This window comes from Puma concolor, chromosome B3 (assembly GCF_028749965.1).
Source record: "Puma concolor isolate L17-30 chromosome B3, mPumCon1.1.hap2, whole genome shotgun sequence".
Lineage (NCBI taxonomy): Eukaryota > Metazoa > Chordata > Mammalia > Carnivora > Felidae > Puma > Puma concolor.
The window spans coordinates 147,936,881-147,952,166 of record NC_141672.1 but is presented as its reverse complement, the minus strand read 5'-3'; the positions used below and the strand labels follow the sequence as shown (position 1 = coordinate 147,952,166).

Here is a 15,286-nt window from a genome sequence, read left to right as displayed (position 1 = left end):
CCCCTCCCCTGCCCCTCTTCCTTGGCTCCCGCCCCTCCCTCCCTCCCCTCTCCTCCTCCCTTCTCCCCTTCCTACCTTCTTTTCTTCTTTTCTCATGGATTATGCTATCACCCTATTTCTCAAAGACAATATGGGCTTTTCCTGTCTTCCGTGCCCTTGTTCACACAGACCCACCCTCTGCCTGGAGAGCCGACTCCCCTCAGGGAATCTTTCAGGTCAAGTTCAAACATCACCCCCTCTGATCTGAAGTGAAGACCCCCGCTTTCGGCTGTGACCCTCGGCCTCAAGTGTGAGTTGTGCTCAGACACAGGAAGCTTCAGCAGCCGGGAGCCCGTCTCCTCCCCCTCCCCCTCCCCCTCCCAGTTTGAGGGCAGGGACCCCCCCCCCCAATTCGCCACCCCTTCTCCGTCCGGGTAGAGCGGGCAGTGGGCGCTCAGTGGACACCCACAGTGAGGACAGCAAGTCCCGCTCGGCTCCCATGCTTGTGCACTGTCTGGGGGCCGAACAGGCCCTCGCGGCTGTAGGGTCGGGGGCCTCTGCACCCACCCGCCCCCTCCACCCGCAGCAAAAGCAAAGCCAGGGCGTCTAGAATATCAGGGTGTTCGGTCACCCAGCCCGGCGCCCCCTCCTGGAAGCCTGCCGAGCACAGACTGGGGAAGGAGGGGTGGAAACACCAAAGTCATTTCTCCCCCACTTGCTAGTGAGGCCCCGGGCCTCCCTGTGCGTTGCTTCGTAGTCTAACGCTCTTTGTTCCGGAAGCAGGCCCGTGCGGTGGCCCGAGCGGGGACTAGCGTTGCTGACGGAGAGCTCAGTGAGCTCAGGGCCTGGAAGGCTCGGGCCCCGAAAGAGAGACAGAGATGGCCACTCTGCGTGCCCGTCCCCTCTGCTTCGAGGCAGGGAGGGGTCCCAGAGCGAGCGCCTGCCCCGAGGAGGTCCCGCACTCCGTGCCTCGGGGACTTGGTGGCACAGCAGACACCTCTGAGATCCGAAGGGACTCCCCTGGCCCATGGGCGGCTCCGCGAGGCCGGGGAAGAAGTCAGGAGCGTCAGGAAGCCTTGGCACGGAGGCCCCAGGGTCCCGACAGCCCCGGGGCAGGAAGGGGAGGCCAGGGCACGGCCCCTCCAGAACAGCCCCGAATGGTCTGTTGTCTCGGCTGGGCCTCCGCGGGACCTCATACCCCACCGCACGATGCCAAGGTCACGAGGCGGCCCCCCTCTGCGGCACCGGGCAGGCGCATTACGTTTGGCCCACACGACGGCTTGAAGCGGAATTTTGTTTTAATTTTTAAAAATCGGCCGTTGGTAGAGTTTACATAAAATTCAGCATTTCTGCTCTTGCACGGTTCTCCGAGCTGGCGACGCGGTGCCTCTCTTTCTGCTTGGCCACGCGCAGCTGGAGCTCTGCTGGCGGTGCCCCCTTCCGACCGGAAGGTCAAGGGCGTTGGATCTGTGGCCACCGAGCCGCGGCTTCCACCTGCCCAGCCCTCAGACTGCTCTCAACCTCCTCGCTCAGGAAGGAGGCCGAGCACAGTGCATTTGCCCACCTCCCTTGACCGCCACCCGGACCGATCCAGTGGGCTCGGCCAGCGAGGCCGCCCTGGGAGCCGCTGTGGCCGGGTGAACGCGAAGTCAGACGTCTTCAAGGGATGGCACCAAGGCAGGCTACCGGCCAGGGGGGCCCCGCACCTGCCCGCCGCCACGGTGGCGAGCACTCTGGAATGCTCTCCGGAGCCCCGAAGGCCAGGCGTGCACAGCGGGGTGGGTGGTGAGGGCTGGGGCGGGTGGAGCCCAGTGGCGGCAGCCGATGCCCGGGACCAAAGGCTAGCGCTCCGCTGTCGGGCTGGGTGGGTAGGGACAGGTTAGGAGAATCCAGACTATTCCGCTTTATCATCGCCCTTCCTTTCCCACAAAATTGCAGGTGCAAAAGCGTCTCTCTCCTTGCCCCTCACGCGTAGATAATGCCTCTGACGGAGCACCCGGAAGGCGCGGTCCAGACGTCGGACACTGGCCGTCCCAAACTGCACTTGGCTCAGCAGTCACCGGTGGGGAGGCCTGGTGGCTTTCTGTTCCTCCTCACGTAACGCCTCAGAGACCCCACCTCTCGGGGTGGGTTGTATCGACGGTGCCGTGAATGTGGAGGGGCGTCTCTGTGCATGTGGGTACAGCGGCGGGTCTGTGGGCACAGTGGCGGGTCCGTGGGCACAGCGGTGGGTCTGTGGGCACAGCGGTGAGTCTGTGGGCACAACAGTGGGTCTGGTCTATGGGCACAGCGGAGGGTCCGTGGGCACAGCGGTGGGTCCGTGGGCACAGCGGCGGGTCTGTGGGCACGGCGGCGGGTCTGTGGGCACAGCGGTGGGTCTGTGGGCACAGCGGTGGGTCTGTGGGCACAACAGTGGGTCTGGTCTATGGGCACAGCAGAGCGTCCGTGGGCACAGCGGTGGGTCTGTGGGCACAACAGTGGGTCTGTGGGCACAGCGGTGGGTCTGTGGGCACAACAGTGGGTCTGGTCTGTGGGCACAGCGGTGGGTCTGTGGGCACAACAGTGGGTCTGGTCTGTGGGCACAGCGGCAGGCCTGTGGGCACAACAGTGGGTCTGGTCTGTGGGCACAGCGGCGGGCCCCTGGGCACAACAGTGGGTCTGGTCTGTGGGCACGGCGGCGGGTCCGTGGGCACGGCGGTGGGTCTGTGGGCACAGCGGCGGGTCCGTGGGCACGGTGGCGGGTCTGTGGGCACAGTGGTGGGTCTGTGGGCACAACAGTGGGTCTGGTCTGTGGGCACAGCGGCGGGCCCCTGGGCACAACAGTGGGTCTGGTCTGTGGGCACGGCGGCGGGTCCGTGGGCACGGCGGTGGGTCTGTGGGCACGGCGGCGGGTCTGTGGGCACGGCGGCGGGTCCGTGGGCACGGCGGCGGGTCCGTGGGCACAGTGGTGGGTCTGGTCTGTGGGCACGGCGGCGGGTCCGTGGGCACAACAGTGGGTCTGGTCTGTGGGCACAGCGGCGGGTCCGTGGGCACGGTGGCGGGTCCGTGGGCACAACGGTAGGTCCGCCGGCCTGCAGTGCTCTGCGCCGTCTGGGGACAGGGAAGGAGCCGGGCTCTGGGGGCGTCCACCGCTGTGCACCGGGCCCAGCCATCTCTGCCCAAGGTGCCTCTATGCTGACACTGGCACTCGGACGCTGGCCGGCGTCCCGTCCTAGTCACCGAGGGTGTGGGAGACGGGAGGGGCCGTCCAGCCCGCAGCTACTAACTGCCCTTCCCTCTTTAGAGTCCTTGAAAGCGTTGGCTTCTTTTCCGCTCAACCTAAGGCCATCTTCTTGTACCCTGCTAACGCCCCCCCCACCCCGGCTCCCAGGAGGACGTGTAGGAGCAGACGACCGTCCTCGGGGAAGACGCAGCGGTGTCCCTTCGGAGCCGGCGCCGAGCGACGCGGGCGGACGGGGCAGCGCCTCACGGTTCTGGCGTCGGGCAGACCGGATCGCGCCGGCCCGCGGCCAGAGCCAGGCCGCCCCAGGGATGCAAACCGCGTTCCTACCAGCTTCCCCGGTGCCGGTGCTGCTGCTGGTCCGGGAGCCCCGCGGGCCGGATCCGCCGTGCAGAGAAGGGCCCCTCCACCTCCACAGACACCACCCCATCTGTATTCTACAAGCTTCCATGGAGGGGGACAGAGGCTAAGGGGGAGAGCAGGGTTTTGAATCCCGGCCCAAATCCTATCAACCGGCAATGCAGCTTGAGCAATTTACTTAACCTCTCTGTGCCTCGGTTTCCTCGTGGGCAAACCCGGAGGGCTGATGGGTGCACTGAGCGGGTCAGCGCGGGGCGGGGGGGGGGGGGGGGGGGGAAGGACGGTGGTATTAGAGACATGATGTCATGGAAAGCACTGGGAGGCGCCTGTGCACAGAGCCGCCAACAGCCCTTCTGCTGGTCGAGAGGGTGAACTGACTTCAAGCTCATGCACTCCCTCCTCGCTGACCCGAGTCCCTTGGTCTGTAGCAGAAATAACGTACTTTGCTGGAGGTTTGCAGACCGCTGGCCTTGAAGGTGAAGGACGACAACAAGGCCCAACCACGTTGAAAAACGGCTGAGAATGCCAGCACATCGTTCAGGGTCACCTCGACCTACGAGTGACCCCGGGCACCCGCTCCTGCACGCAGCCCCCTCCCTGTTCCCGCGCCTTCCTCTTCCCAACCCTCCGGCTAGTCCTGGACAAGGGAGGCAGTCGCGGAGGCATGAGCCCACCGTCCTCCCAGGTGGCCGGCTTCCCGGCTGCAGCAAACCTGTCCTTTCCTCTCCCAACGTCACTCGCTGTCTCTCGGGTGCTGACTTTCCGGTGGCGAGCAGCAGAACCTGAGTTCGGAACCGCTTCTCTGTCCGATGACCAGACGGAGGTCCAGCATCAGCCGCTGTGACTTCTATCCCTTTGCGGGGAGGGTCCTGGCCGAGCACCTGGGGGTCGGGCCCCGACCCCACCCGGCCACCCGTGGGACCTCGTGCTGCCCTGCTCCCAGCAGCTGCTGGGATTCATTCAAAAACAGCCACCGCTGGTTTGGCTCATGCATCTGGAGGGTGAGTGGGCTCGGCTGGTGCCTCTCCCTGGGAGCTGTGTCGTCTCGCTTGGGGGCTCAAGGGTCACAGAGAGGGTCCCGGGAGAGACCAGCCTCAGCTGGGCGCAGGGGGAGGGGCTGTGGGCTCCACCTGCTGTGGGGGAGGGTCCCCGAGTCTGCAGGCACGTTTACGGACACCCCGAGGCTCTGTGCCTTCCTCCCCTGCTCCTTTCCACCACCTGCTCCCCTGAAACGCCACCTGCCCGCCCCACCGCGCCAGTCCTGCCCACCGCCCACGGCCCTTGGCTCACCCCCCCTCCAGTCTCTTCCTTTGTCCCTCCCCCCTGTGCCACCAAACCCCACAGCCTCCTGTGCTGGTGACCGCGGCTCCCAGGGTTGGTCCTCAGTGACTGCACCGAGCAGACAAGCAAACGGAGACACGAGGAACCGCGTGACAAGCCAACGGAGACACCAGGAACCGTGTGCACGGGGGCAGGAGCCGCAGGAGCCACTAAGAGGCTGGTGACGTGCCTGGCACCCCAGCTAGGTGTGACTTCCTTCGTTTATATTTTTCAGTATTTCCCAGAACTTCTACAAAGCACATCCATAACTTGAGTCATCGGAAAATTATTTTCCAGGAGAAAGTACGCTTTAAAAATAGATGGTAAACGTTTCTTGCCCTGAATCCAAAGCACTCGGCTATTAAGCTATTAAAATCTCCGTCCTGCAAAGAGGCAAACTGTCTGTGATTCCAAAGTTCACTCTACATAAAGGTGACAAAAATACCGTGTGACGGATCAAAGGAAATCCGAAAGGCTCTCTCTGGCGCGTCGGTGGAAACTGGAGCGCTCCTAGGCCTCCGTTGTGAGGGACAGACGGTTAAAAGGCACAATTGCCTTAAACCTACAAGCAGGGTTCTTTCCGCACACGGGCGTCGCTGTGCGTCCTTCTGTGATTTCTGTGATTTTCTGGGCCGTGACGGCGGAGGCCACGCCGGCCTGGACCGCGAGGCTTTGGCCACAGGCTGTGCGGACAGCCGGCTGCGCCGTGACTTGTGTGCAAACCAGCTGACTGTGACATGCCTTTGTGTGAAGCCTGTGTAGGAGTTCACGGGCGTCTCCCTGGAGCCACAAGGGGACAAGGGGCGTCCCTGTTTCTGCCCAGGGAGGGCGGGGGACTCTGAGGGATTCCTAGTGTAGACCAAGTGAGTGTGCCGGCCGCCCTCATTCCCCAGGCAGGGACCGCAATCTTCCAACGGCAGACGCTGGGCTTTAGTGCGCCTGGTCTCCTCTGGCGGAGTTTGTAAAAAGTGTGCATTGCCAGCTCTGGGCTGGGAAGTTCTGCTTCCGGGTTGGAGGCCGGGCCTCTGAATGTGCACTTGGTAACGAGCCTCCGGAGGGGGTGTCTGAGAACTTCTCTGCACCATTCTTGCAACGTAAGCTCTGTTCTCATCGTCAGATTCAGACTCAGTCACACTTCTCTTCCTAAAATTTAAGAGGTCAAGGGGCACCCGGGGGGCTCCGTCGGTTCAGCGTCCGACTTCGGCTCAGGTCATGATCTCACGGTTTGCGGGTCCAAGCCCCGCGTCGGGCTCTGTGCTGGCAGCTCGGAGCCTGGAGCCTGCTTCCGATTCTGGGTCTCCCTCTCTCTCTGCACCTCCCTCACTCATGCTTTCTCTCCCTCCCTCCGTCTCTCTCTGTCTCTGTCTCTTAGAAATAAACAAACATTAAAAAATTTTGAAATTTCGGAGGCCAGTATTCATACCTCCATTTAGCGGTGAGAAAAGGTGGCTCACAGCAGAGGGGTGATTCCCGGTGGTTTCATGGCTGCGAGCGGTGGATCGGGACTTGGACCAGGTCAGGGGCGCCTGAGAAGCAAAGGCCTTCACGTGCCCCTGGGGGAACATCCCCAGGGTCCCATAATCGGTGAATGCAAGAAGCTGAGGGCATCGTCTCTCCGCCTTCCACCATTCGGCCCCATTCCACGTGGGGGACACCTGCCGTGACCACCACTGAGCAGTTCTGCCTTTCAGTGGGACCCAGGTCACTTCCCCAGTTGAGAACAGATGTCTGGTTGTTCAGCCCGCTGGCCCCCTTGAGAGAGCACCTCCTGTCTCAGGGGGAATAGGCAGCTTCCAAGGGGAGGAAGCCGAGCGGCCACCCTGTTGATGGAGGTTAGGGTAGCAGGTGCGTCCACGCCTCCCAGGGACCCGGAGCTGTGCCCGTCCCAGGGCACGGGGCCCACTGCTGGTGCCCGCCTGGACCATACCCTCAGCTACAGATGGGACAAGTTCAAGTCTCATTCCAACAGACGTTTCTATGGACTTAATAGTGTCCCCTGCCCCCCCCCCCCCATTCATTTGCTCAAGTCCTAACCTGGTAGCTCAGAATGTGACTGTATTTGGACAAGTGTCTTTTAAAGAGGTGATTAGGGTAAAATGGAGTCATATGGGTGGGCCCTAAGCCAACAGGACTGACTGGTGTCCTTCTAAGAAGAGGAGAGTAGGACACAGACACGTACAGAGGGACCGAGTGAGGATCCGGGGAGGAGAGACCAAGGAGAGAGGCCTCGGAAGACACCGGCCCTGCCTACACCTTGAACTCAGACTCGTAGCTCCCAGGACTCTGAGAAGATCCCTTCCTGCTGTTTGGGGCCTGTGGTCTGGGGAGCTGTGCCACGGCAGCCCGAGGTGGGTCCGGCTGGGGTCCCCGAGCCCAGTGGGAACCCTGCACCGGACAGCCTGGGGGCGTACCACGTGCGGTCTGTGCTCTGTTAGTGAGTGTGGGGGCGCCGGGCTGCACGGGGGTGCTTCCTGTCAGTGCCCCTCCCGGCTATCGGAGGGGCAGGGGAAGAGGTGAGGGGCCGTCACCAACTAAATGCCATTTCACCAGCTGGCTCCGGGCGGTTGTTGAGAAGGATTCCGAGGCCTCGTTCTGGCTCTGTGGGAAAGAATGTCATGATTGATTAGCAATGTCTGCTCTGGGCGAGGGAGGGAGGCACGACAGATGTGTGCCATAAATTTGCAGCCTTCTAGAACACAGGGAGCTCCACCTGAGCCAAGGAGAAGTCAGTGTAGCCAGAGGGCGCTGGGCATGATTTAATGGCCACACAGTTCCAGGCCACCTGCTGGCCACTAATGCCAGACGCTGGGTGACAAACAGATGTCACCATGACTGTGGCATCTGGTCAACTCATCGTGGCCGCCTGAGCATGAGAACGTGCGTCTCTGTTGGTGTCCGTGGAAAGGGCGTCGTATCTCAACCCCCGCCGTCTGCCCCAGGCCTGCACTGCACGGCCGGTCGCATGACCTCCTGTCTTTGTGACCCTGTTGCCATCTCCAGGCTGAACTCAGGGACCCCTGCCACCACAACATCCCAAGGGCAGGGATGAAATGCCACTTTGGGGTCTGTGGGTTCCATGGGGCCGAGGCACAAGGAGGTGGATCCTTTAGAAGGACACACGGCCTCCCCTCCTCCACTCCCTGTGCCCGCGGGGCATGTATAAACCGAGAGTGTGACAGTGTGGCCCTGGCAGGGGACAAGGACACTGCTTCCCAGAACGGTATTGTGCTGGGCTGCCTTGCTTTCTATTAAGCAAAAGGATTATGGAGTAGAACAAAACAAATTTTTAATTAAAAAATAAATAATTAAAAACAATTTAAAGCATAAAAATAGGTTGTGGCCCTACACACCAAACATGAAATGTGTGCCTCGAGACCCTTTACGGAGGCCCCCGGGGCACATTCCTTCTTGGGTCGTTAGAGGTTTTCCGTCGGAAAGTCCGAGAAGTTCTAGGCCAGGCGGGAACGTGTCAGGTGTGCATCCTCTGTCTGCACCTGTCCTTGACCTCGGGACGGTGACACCTTGAGGGTCAAGGTGACGGTGCGGGCCCTGAGGAGAGGGCTGGGGACCAGCAGTCCCGGGCGGGACAGGACTAAAGGGGCCTGAGGCCACACTGCGGGCGCGCTGAGGCCTCGGGGTGCTCATCCGCAGGGGCCTCGAGGAAGCCTGTGGCTCAGGGGTAAGTGGCGGGCTAGGGATTCTGGGATTAGGAATCCCAACCTGATACACTGTCCTTGAAATAAGCTCCCCAAGGGGGCTCCGCCTGGAAGGGCCTGAAACATCACTGACCCTGGGGGCACAGCAAGGACACCTCCAGAAACGTCAGCCTTCGGGGCTGGACGCACAGAGAACATACAGAGAACATACAGAGAACGTGCCCACCGTGAACACGGGCAGACGACGGCAGGAAGGTTCACAGGACTTCTGTAAAACACCTGCTGTGTGCGAGGCTCATTCATACATCGCCCTCTCTGACTCCCACAACCACCCGGCAAAGAAGGCGATGGGCCCCTGAGTTTACAAACGGGAAAACTGAGTCTCGGAAGCAGTTAGAGCCTACGCACAGAGGGCCTGCCCCTGCGGCCTCTGTATGACTTAGCTCACTTAATTTCACCCTCACAAAGCACAGCTGGTCATCGCGGCTCGGCACGGCACGGGTCCACTTCCTTGTGTGGAGCCTGAGTCCCAATCACGGACGTTCTCTGAGCGGCGACCCCGGGCAGGTGGAGCACAGGTACGACAGCGGCGCTCCTACCCTGAGCCAACCTTGGCCAAGTCCCGCTGCTTCTCCGATCATGGGGAAGCGAGGATGACTGTTGCCCTGGGAGTTCGACAACGGCACGTACAGAACGCTGAGCATACAGTAAGCGCTTTGCTGATGAGATGGGCTTTCAGATGCTGGTTCTCCTGCGTTTTACGAACGAGAGGATCGAAGCCCGAAAGGCAACTCGCTTCCAGTCACCTGACCACGGCGGCACAGCCAGGCCCGAATGCCGACCCGGCCGGCTGCAGGCATCAGGGTTCTTCCTCCTGTGGACATGAACGCTAGGGGAGCTGATTTTCGCAGGGCTGATCTCGAGTCGTCAGGAAAACGCCCGGACTCCCGTGAGCCAGCTGACTGTAGGGATGTTTTCTTCCCAAACCATGAAAATATCTGACAGTGTTGTCCCTCCTAATGTTTTCATGTGAGCGCCAGGCATCTGACTAATTCACTGTCGTGGACGGGTTCCAGAGCCCTGGGTGCCAAAACGCAGAGCCGTGATGGTCCCCTTCCAGGCCAGAACTTACAGAAGCATTAACCTCAGAGTCCTGGAACGTTGTCAGCTTTATAAACACTGCTCTTTCTATTGTGGCCGGACAGGAGAATTTGAGGACATATCGCCATCTCATTTCCCACTGAAAGCATGTCAACACCGCTACACTGAATAGTACTCTGCACCAAGCCCCTTGGGACTGAAGATTTTGAGTCTGCGCTGTGATGGTGTGGTCTGGAGCGTAAATATCTCCTGGAGGAAGATTAACTAGCAAGGCAGTTTATTCAGAACGGCTGCCTGTCTCATTAACCCAGGAAGGAAATAAACCGGAAAGAAGCAGTCCTGTACATCGCAGCCTCTAAGCGGTCCCCGAACATCGAGACCAACTATTTTTTTCAGGCGAATCAAGGTCCGTACTGTTGAAAAAAAACCTATTTATTTCACCATAACCTTGTTCGATTTAAACTCACATTTCAAGTACCTAATGGCCAGGGGTTTGCTATAATTCTCCAAATTGGCTTGAGTTCAGAGACACATTATACTTTGCACATTCGTCATGGGCACGTTGTTCATAAATAATAAATACGGCCGAGAAAAATGATCAAGGCGTTAATCGCTCAGGACAGGAGTATACTAACGCAGAGATCGCACTGAGTAAGTGAACAGCTTACCCTCAGTTTCTCTTTTGGATAAATGTGAAGTCATCAGTTTTCCGGAGGTAAGGGCTGGTTTCCACGGCTTCCCTCCCAGAGGGTCCTCAAAGCTGGCCTTGTACGGAGGTGTCCCTGAAAATGGAACCCTCATCCAAATGCAAGGTGGAGCCCCCTCTAAGGCCGTGGATGTTTGGCTTTACGCTGCCCTAAGCCCATCCTGCAGGTTTGCAAGGACCACAGTCAGGTGATTACACAGGGGACTGAGTCCCACAGCCCCCGGGCGCAGACCCCCTAGTCCACCGGACACAGAGTTTACGTAGAAGAGTAGGACTGTGTTCGGGTGCTGATCCTGGCTGGGATGCAGGGAGGCTCCGGGAAGCCCGCGCAAGGATGGAGACCCCGCAAGCCGACGCAGACGTGGATCAGGACAGAAACTTCCCCAGCCAGGGCCGCATGAGAGCCCTGGGGCTTTGTTTCCGGGTCCCTGGGTCCCCGGCCACACCGTGGCCTTAACCCAGGGTCTCGGTGAGAAGGTGCATCACCTTGGTCTTCTCTGACAGCCTTTCCCTTCCAGAACTTTCCCTGGGGGCAACAGAGACTGTCTTAAAGAATTCAGTTCCGTGCTACATTTCCCCAAAACGTCTCCCAGAGGCATCCTCACTCCTGCACTGATGTGGGGGAAAGACTGGGCTGGTTGTACTAGGCTTTGGGTTAGATCAGGACAAAACGTGACACTTGACATTTTAGAAAAGCTGCCACTGAGAGAAGTTTTCCCAGAAGTTATATCCCTTGTGACCTTCACCCGCTAAACGGAGAAAAATCCGGCCCATGTAGCTGTCAGCGCGAGAAGGGACTGGGTTTCACGCACTGAACTTGACAAGAAGGAATTTCTAACTTTGATTCCGTTTCAACTCCCCCCCCCCCCCCCCCGCCCGCGTCCCCGCCTTGGCACAGGGCTCCGGCCCCGTGGGGAGGGGCGGCTCGGTCTGGGGGGACCCCCCACGCCCTCTCACCGGCCCCCCCCCCCCCCCCCCCGCACCGTGCGAGCTCCCAGCCCCGGCCCCCCGAGCCCGCAGGCACCGGCGGCCGCGGCTCCCCCTGCACCGCGCCCCGGGGCGCAGGGGGCGGCCGAGGGGTCCCGGACCCCGTTGGGCGGACCCGCTCCCCGCGCCCAGGCTGCTGCGCCCCGTTCCCCCGGCTGTCGCCGCGGCGGGTCCCGGGGTGGCTCGGGCGTCCTTACCTGGCGAGGCCGTCCCGTGCGCTCGCGGGTCCCGGGGCCGGCGGGGTCGGGGCGCGGGGTCGGGGCGCGGGGCGCAGCCCAGGCCCGGTTCGGCGGGCGGGCGGCGGGCGGCGGGCGGCTGCGGCTGAGTCAGCGCCCCGGAGGCGCGGGCAGCCCGGCCCGGCCGCAGGCGGGGGCTGTGAGCCGAGGCGCGGCCGTCCCGGCGCTTTAAAGGGGAGGCGGCTGGAAGCCATTCAAGCGGAAACGCATGGCGAAACTTCACCCTAGCGGACGCGGGGAGGGGGTGCGGGGAGGAGGGGACGCGGGGGGGGGGGGGGGGTACGGAGAGGAGGGGGCCCCAGAGGAGGAAGCACGGTGCCAGTGCAGGGAGAGGGTGCGGGGTGCGGGGAAGAGGGGGTGTGGGGTGCAGGGAGGGGGCGTGGGGACGAAGGGGTGCGGGAGAGGGTGCGGGAGAAGGCGCAGGGAGGGGGCGCATGGGGGAAGGGGCGCGGGGAGGGGGCGTGGGGTGCGGGGAAGAGGGGGTGCGGCGTGCAGAGAGGGGGAGCGTGGACGAAGGGGTGCGGGAGGGTGCGCAGGTAGGAAGGGGTGCACAGGAGGGGGCGCGGGGAGGGGGCGCGGCGTGCAGAGAGGGGGCGCGGGGACGAAGGGGTGCGGGAGGGTGCGCAGGTAGGAAGGGGTGCACAGGAGGGGGCGCGGGGAGGGGACTCGGGGAGGAAAGGGTGCAGGGAGGAGATGAGGGGAGGGGTTGCGGGGGAGGAAGGGGCGAGGGGAGGGGGCGCGTGTAAGAAGGGGTGCACAGGAGGGGGCGCGGGGAGGAAGGGGCGAGGGGAAGGGGTGCGGGGAGGAAGGGGTGCGGGAGGGGGTGTGGAGAGGAGGCTCGGGGAGCAAGGGGCCTGGGGAGGGGTTGAGGGGAGGGGGTGCGGGGAGGAAGGGGCGCGGGGTGGAGGGGCGCAGTGAGGGGAGGGCACGCAGCCTAGCCGCCCCTTGGCTCCTCCAAAGCGCGCCCTCAGAGGCTCCCTTGACGGGGACAGGGACCAGGAACGGGGACAGGGACCGGTCGAGTGCCCGCTCAGCATCCGCCTGCATTATGCTTAATAGCGAGCCCAGCGTTTCCACCAAAGTTGGGAGCGAGGCCGGGGCGCTTTGCAAAGTCCGGCGATGCGATTAGAGGCCAGAAGGAAAAGGCTGTGAAACCCCAGGTCGCGCCTCTGCAAAGCCAAAGCCCTTTTCGCGAGCGTGCTTTCTTTGCAACTGGGAAGCGGGGACGACGGTTTCTGTTTGCAGCGGGTGTCACGGTCCAGACTGAAGGTGGAAATAGCCGCGTCCAACGACCTGGTGGCTTGCGAGACAACGTCCAGACGCCCCGCTTCTCGGGCGCCTGCGGACCAGCGCGAACCCGAGAGAAGACTGAAGTGCCCTTTCGAAGGGCAAAACCGCACACAGCTAGGAATAGACACGTGTAAGGGAATGTGGTCTGTTTTCTAGAAAACGAAAACAAACCCAACGGCTGCTCTTTAATGGGGGGGTGAAGGAAACTTGAATCTGCTAAGACACAATCCTCATTCCTGGACGGAAAGCAGCGGACTCTGGAGCCCTGCCTACCGTGTCCCCGTCCGGCTCCAGGTAGAGTTTTCTCTTCAGCCTGACGCAGGGCTTTGAGGGCTCGTGTGGAAGGGTAGAGAACCTTCAGGGAGAGGTTGGCGAAGCAGGACGGGAGGGAGGCCGGCCGGCTGGACGGCGCCGTGAGAGCCGCGCCTGGACAAGCAACGGACGTTCAGTGCGACCGCTTCGCCAAGGGCGTGTTCACGTGCATCAAGGCGGTCTGTCCCTCGCCCCCCTGTGGCGTGGCGACCGCTACTGCTGGCCCTCGCAGATAAGGTGCCGTCACCCAGCCGGAAGTGGAGGGTCAGGGATCGGAGGCGGGCCTCCGTGCCAACCCCCCGACACGGGACACTGCCTCTCGCGCAAAGCACCTGTGATGAGAGCAGCAGCTGACTGGCCAGAGGTGGCTGCTCTGTACGGAAGCGTGAAGAAGCCGAAATCAGAGCTTTGTGTGTGTGACGCGGTGCCCCGAGTTGACAGAATTTTCCAAGACACAATATTGGCATCACTAGAGAGTAATTACCGGGGGCTGATTAAGTTCCTATTCTGGGAGAAGGAGAAGTTCCAAACCCATCAAACAGTGGGCGAGGGGGCGCCTGGGTGGCTCAGTCGGTTGGGGCTCCGACTTGGGCTCGGGTCGTGATCTCGCGGTGCGTGGGTTCGAGCCCCGCGTCGGGCTCTGTGCCGACGGCTGGGAGCCTGGAGCCTGCTTGGGATTCTGGGTCTCCTCCTCTCTCTGCCCCTCCCCTGCTCATGCTCTGTCTCGCTCTGTCTCCCAATAATAAATAAACGTCAAAAAGAATAGTGAGTGCAAAACAGGGAAGCCAAAACTAGTAAGGGGAATATGGAGGTAAGTATTTATCGTAAAGCCAGGATTGTGAAAGCCTTTCTAAATATATCACGAAACCATAGAGTAAGAGACTAATAGATAGGATTATAAAATATACAAATAAGTGTCTTTATTAAAATGAAAACACCATAAACGGAGTTGAAAAAGTAATAAACTGGAAAAAATATCTGCTATCTGTATGACATGGGATTGCTAAATTCAGCTAAGGGAAATACAAACGCCTGGTTAAACTTGAATTTCAAATAGACGACAAATAATTATTTAGTATGCATGTGTCCCATTCATTATGTATCTGACAAATTTCTTTTCTTTTAATTTTTAAAATATTTATTTTTGAGAGAGAGAGAGAGAGACAGAGAACGAGCAGGGGAGGTGAAGAGAGAGGAGGAGACACAGAATCCGAAACAGGCTCCAGGCTCCAAGCCGTCAGCACAGAGCCCGACGCGGGGCTTGAACCCACGCACCGCGAGATCACGACCTGAGCCGAAGTCGGACAGTTGATCGATTGAGCCACCCAGGCACCCCTCTGGCAGTCAAGTTTCACTGCGTGTCCCGCCTTTTATCTGATACCCCTAATATTACAGCAACATTTGAAGGTAGAACATTCACAAAGAACCCTTAGGATCGTCACAAAGAGATGATCATCCCAATACAACAGAGAATAAAAGAGACGAGCAGACAACCCACGAAGGAGGGGATGGAAAGGTCCAAGAACTAGACCAAAACAACCATCTTGCTGCAAACCAGAAGCTCAGGACGTTGTACTTTTTACCTACCAGGCTGCCAACTTTCAGATATCGACAAAGTCCGGTGCTGGTGTGGGGCTCGGGGAGAGAGGCGTCGTCTCCCACTGTCGATGAAAATGTAAATTAGCGCAATGTTTCCAGAAAGCAGTTTGAGAACAACAGTCTTAGTACTTGACGTACTTACGCAACACACGGAGCAGATCCATTTTTAACAACTTATCGAAGGAGATCATTTTCCCAGTGAACAAAACGCACATAGTGGCTATTTGTGGCTTTGCATAAATAATACATAATAGTGAAAGGTTGGCAATATCCCGACGTCTATCCGTAGGGGGCGGGTTGATTAAAGAGCAGTGACACGTGTTGAGACTTTACTGTGAAGCCAGTGCTGCCCTGAGGACCTCCCGTGTACTGACTTGCTTAATCTCAAAACAAAACAAAATAAATTCGTCCTACTCCCCACACCCCACCTCCCCCGAGTGGAGACGTCAACGTCTCCCTCTTGCAGAGGGGAAAACCGGACAGAGAGGGCGGGCAACTTTCCCAAGGTCCCACAGCAGGA

General features: G+C 60.3%; 1 protein-coding gene and 1 long non-coding RNA gene across 4 annotated transcripts in view; one reads left to right on the top strand and one right to left on the bottom strand.

The window, feature by feature from the left end:
• CTXND1 (cortexin domain containing 1) overlaps positions 1-11,692 on the bottom strand; it is a 36,910-nt gene extending 25,218 nt beyond the window's left edge. For all 3 annotated transcript variants that reach the window (XR_015253004.1, XR_015253005.1, XM_086711752.1), the window contains exon 1: positions 11,527-11,692. The gene's annotated coding sequence lies outside the window, so the exon portion shown is untranslated. The remainder of the gene's footprint in view (positions 1-11,526) is intronic.
• LOC147580510 (uncharacterized) lies at positions 3,822-6,284 on the top strand. Its single transcript, XR_015253007.1, has 2 exons — positions 3,822-4,560; positions 4,904-6,284. It is a non-coding gene; the product is annotated as an uncharacterized LOC147580510 (long non-coding RNA).
• Positions 11,693-15,286: the final 3,594 nt, after the last annotated feature.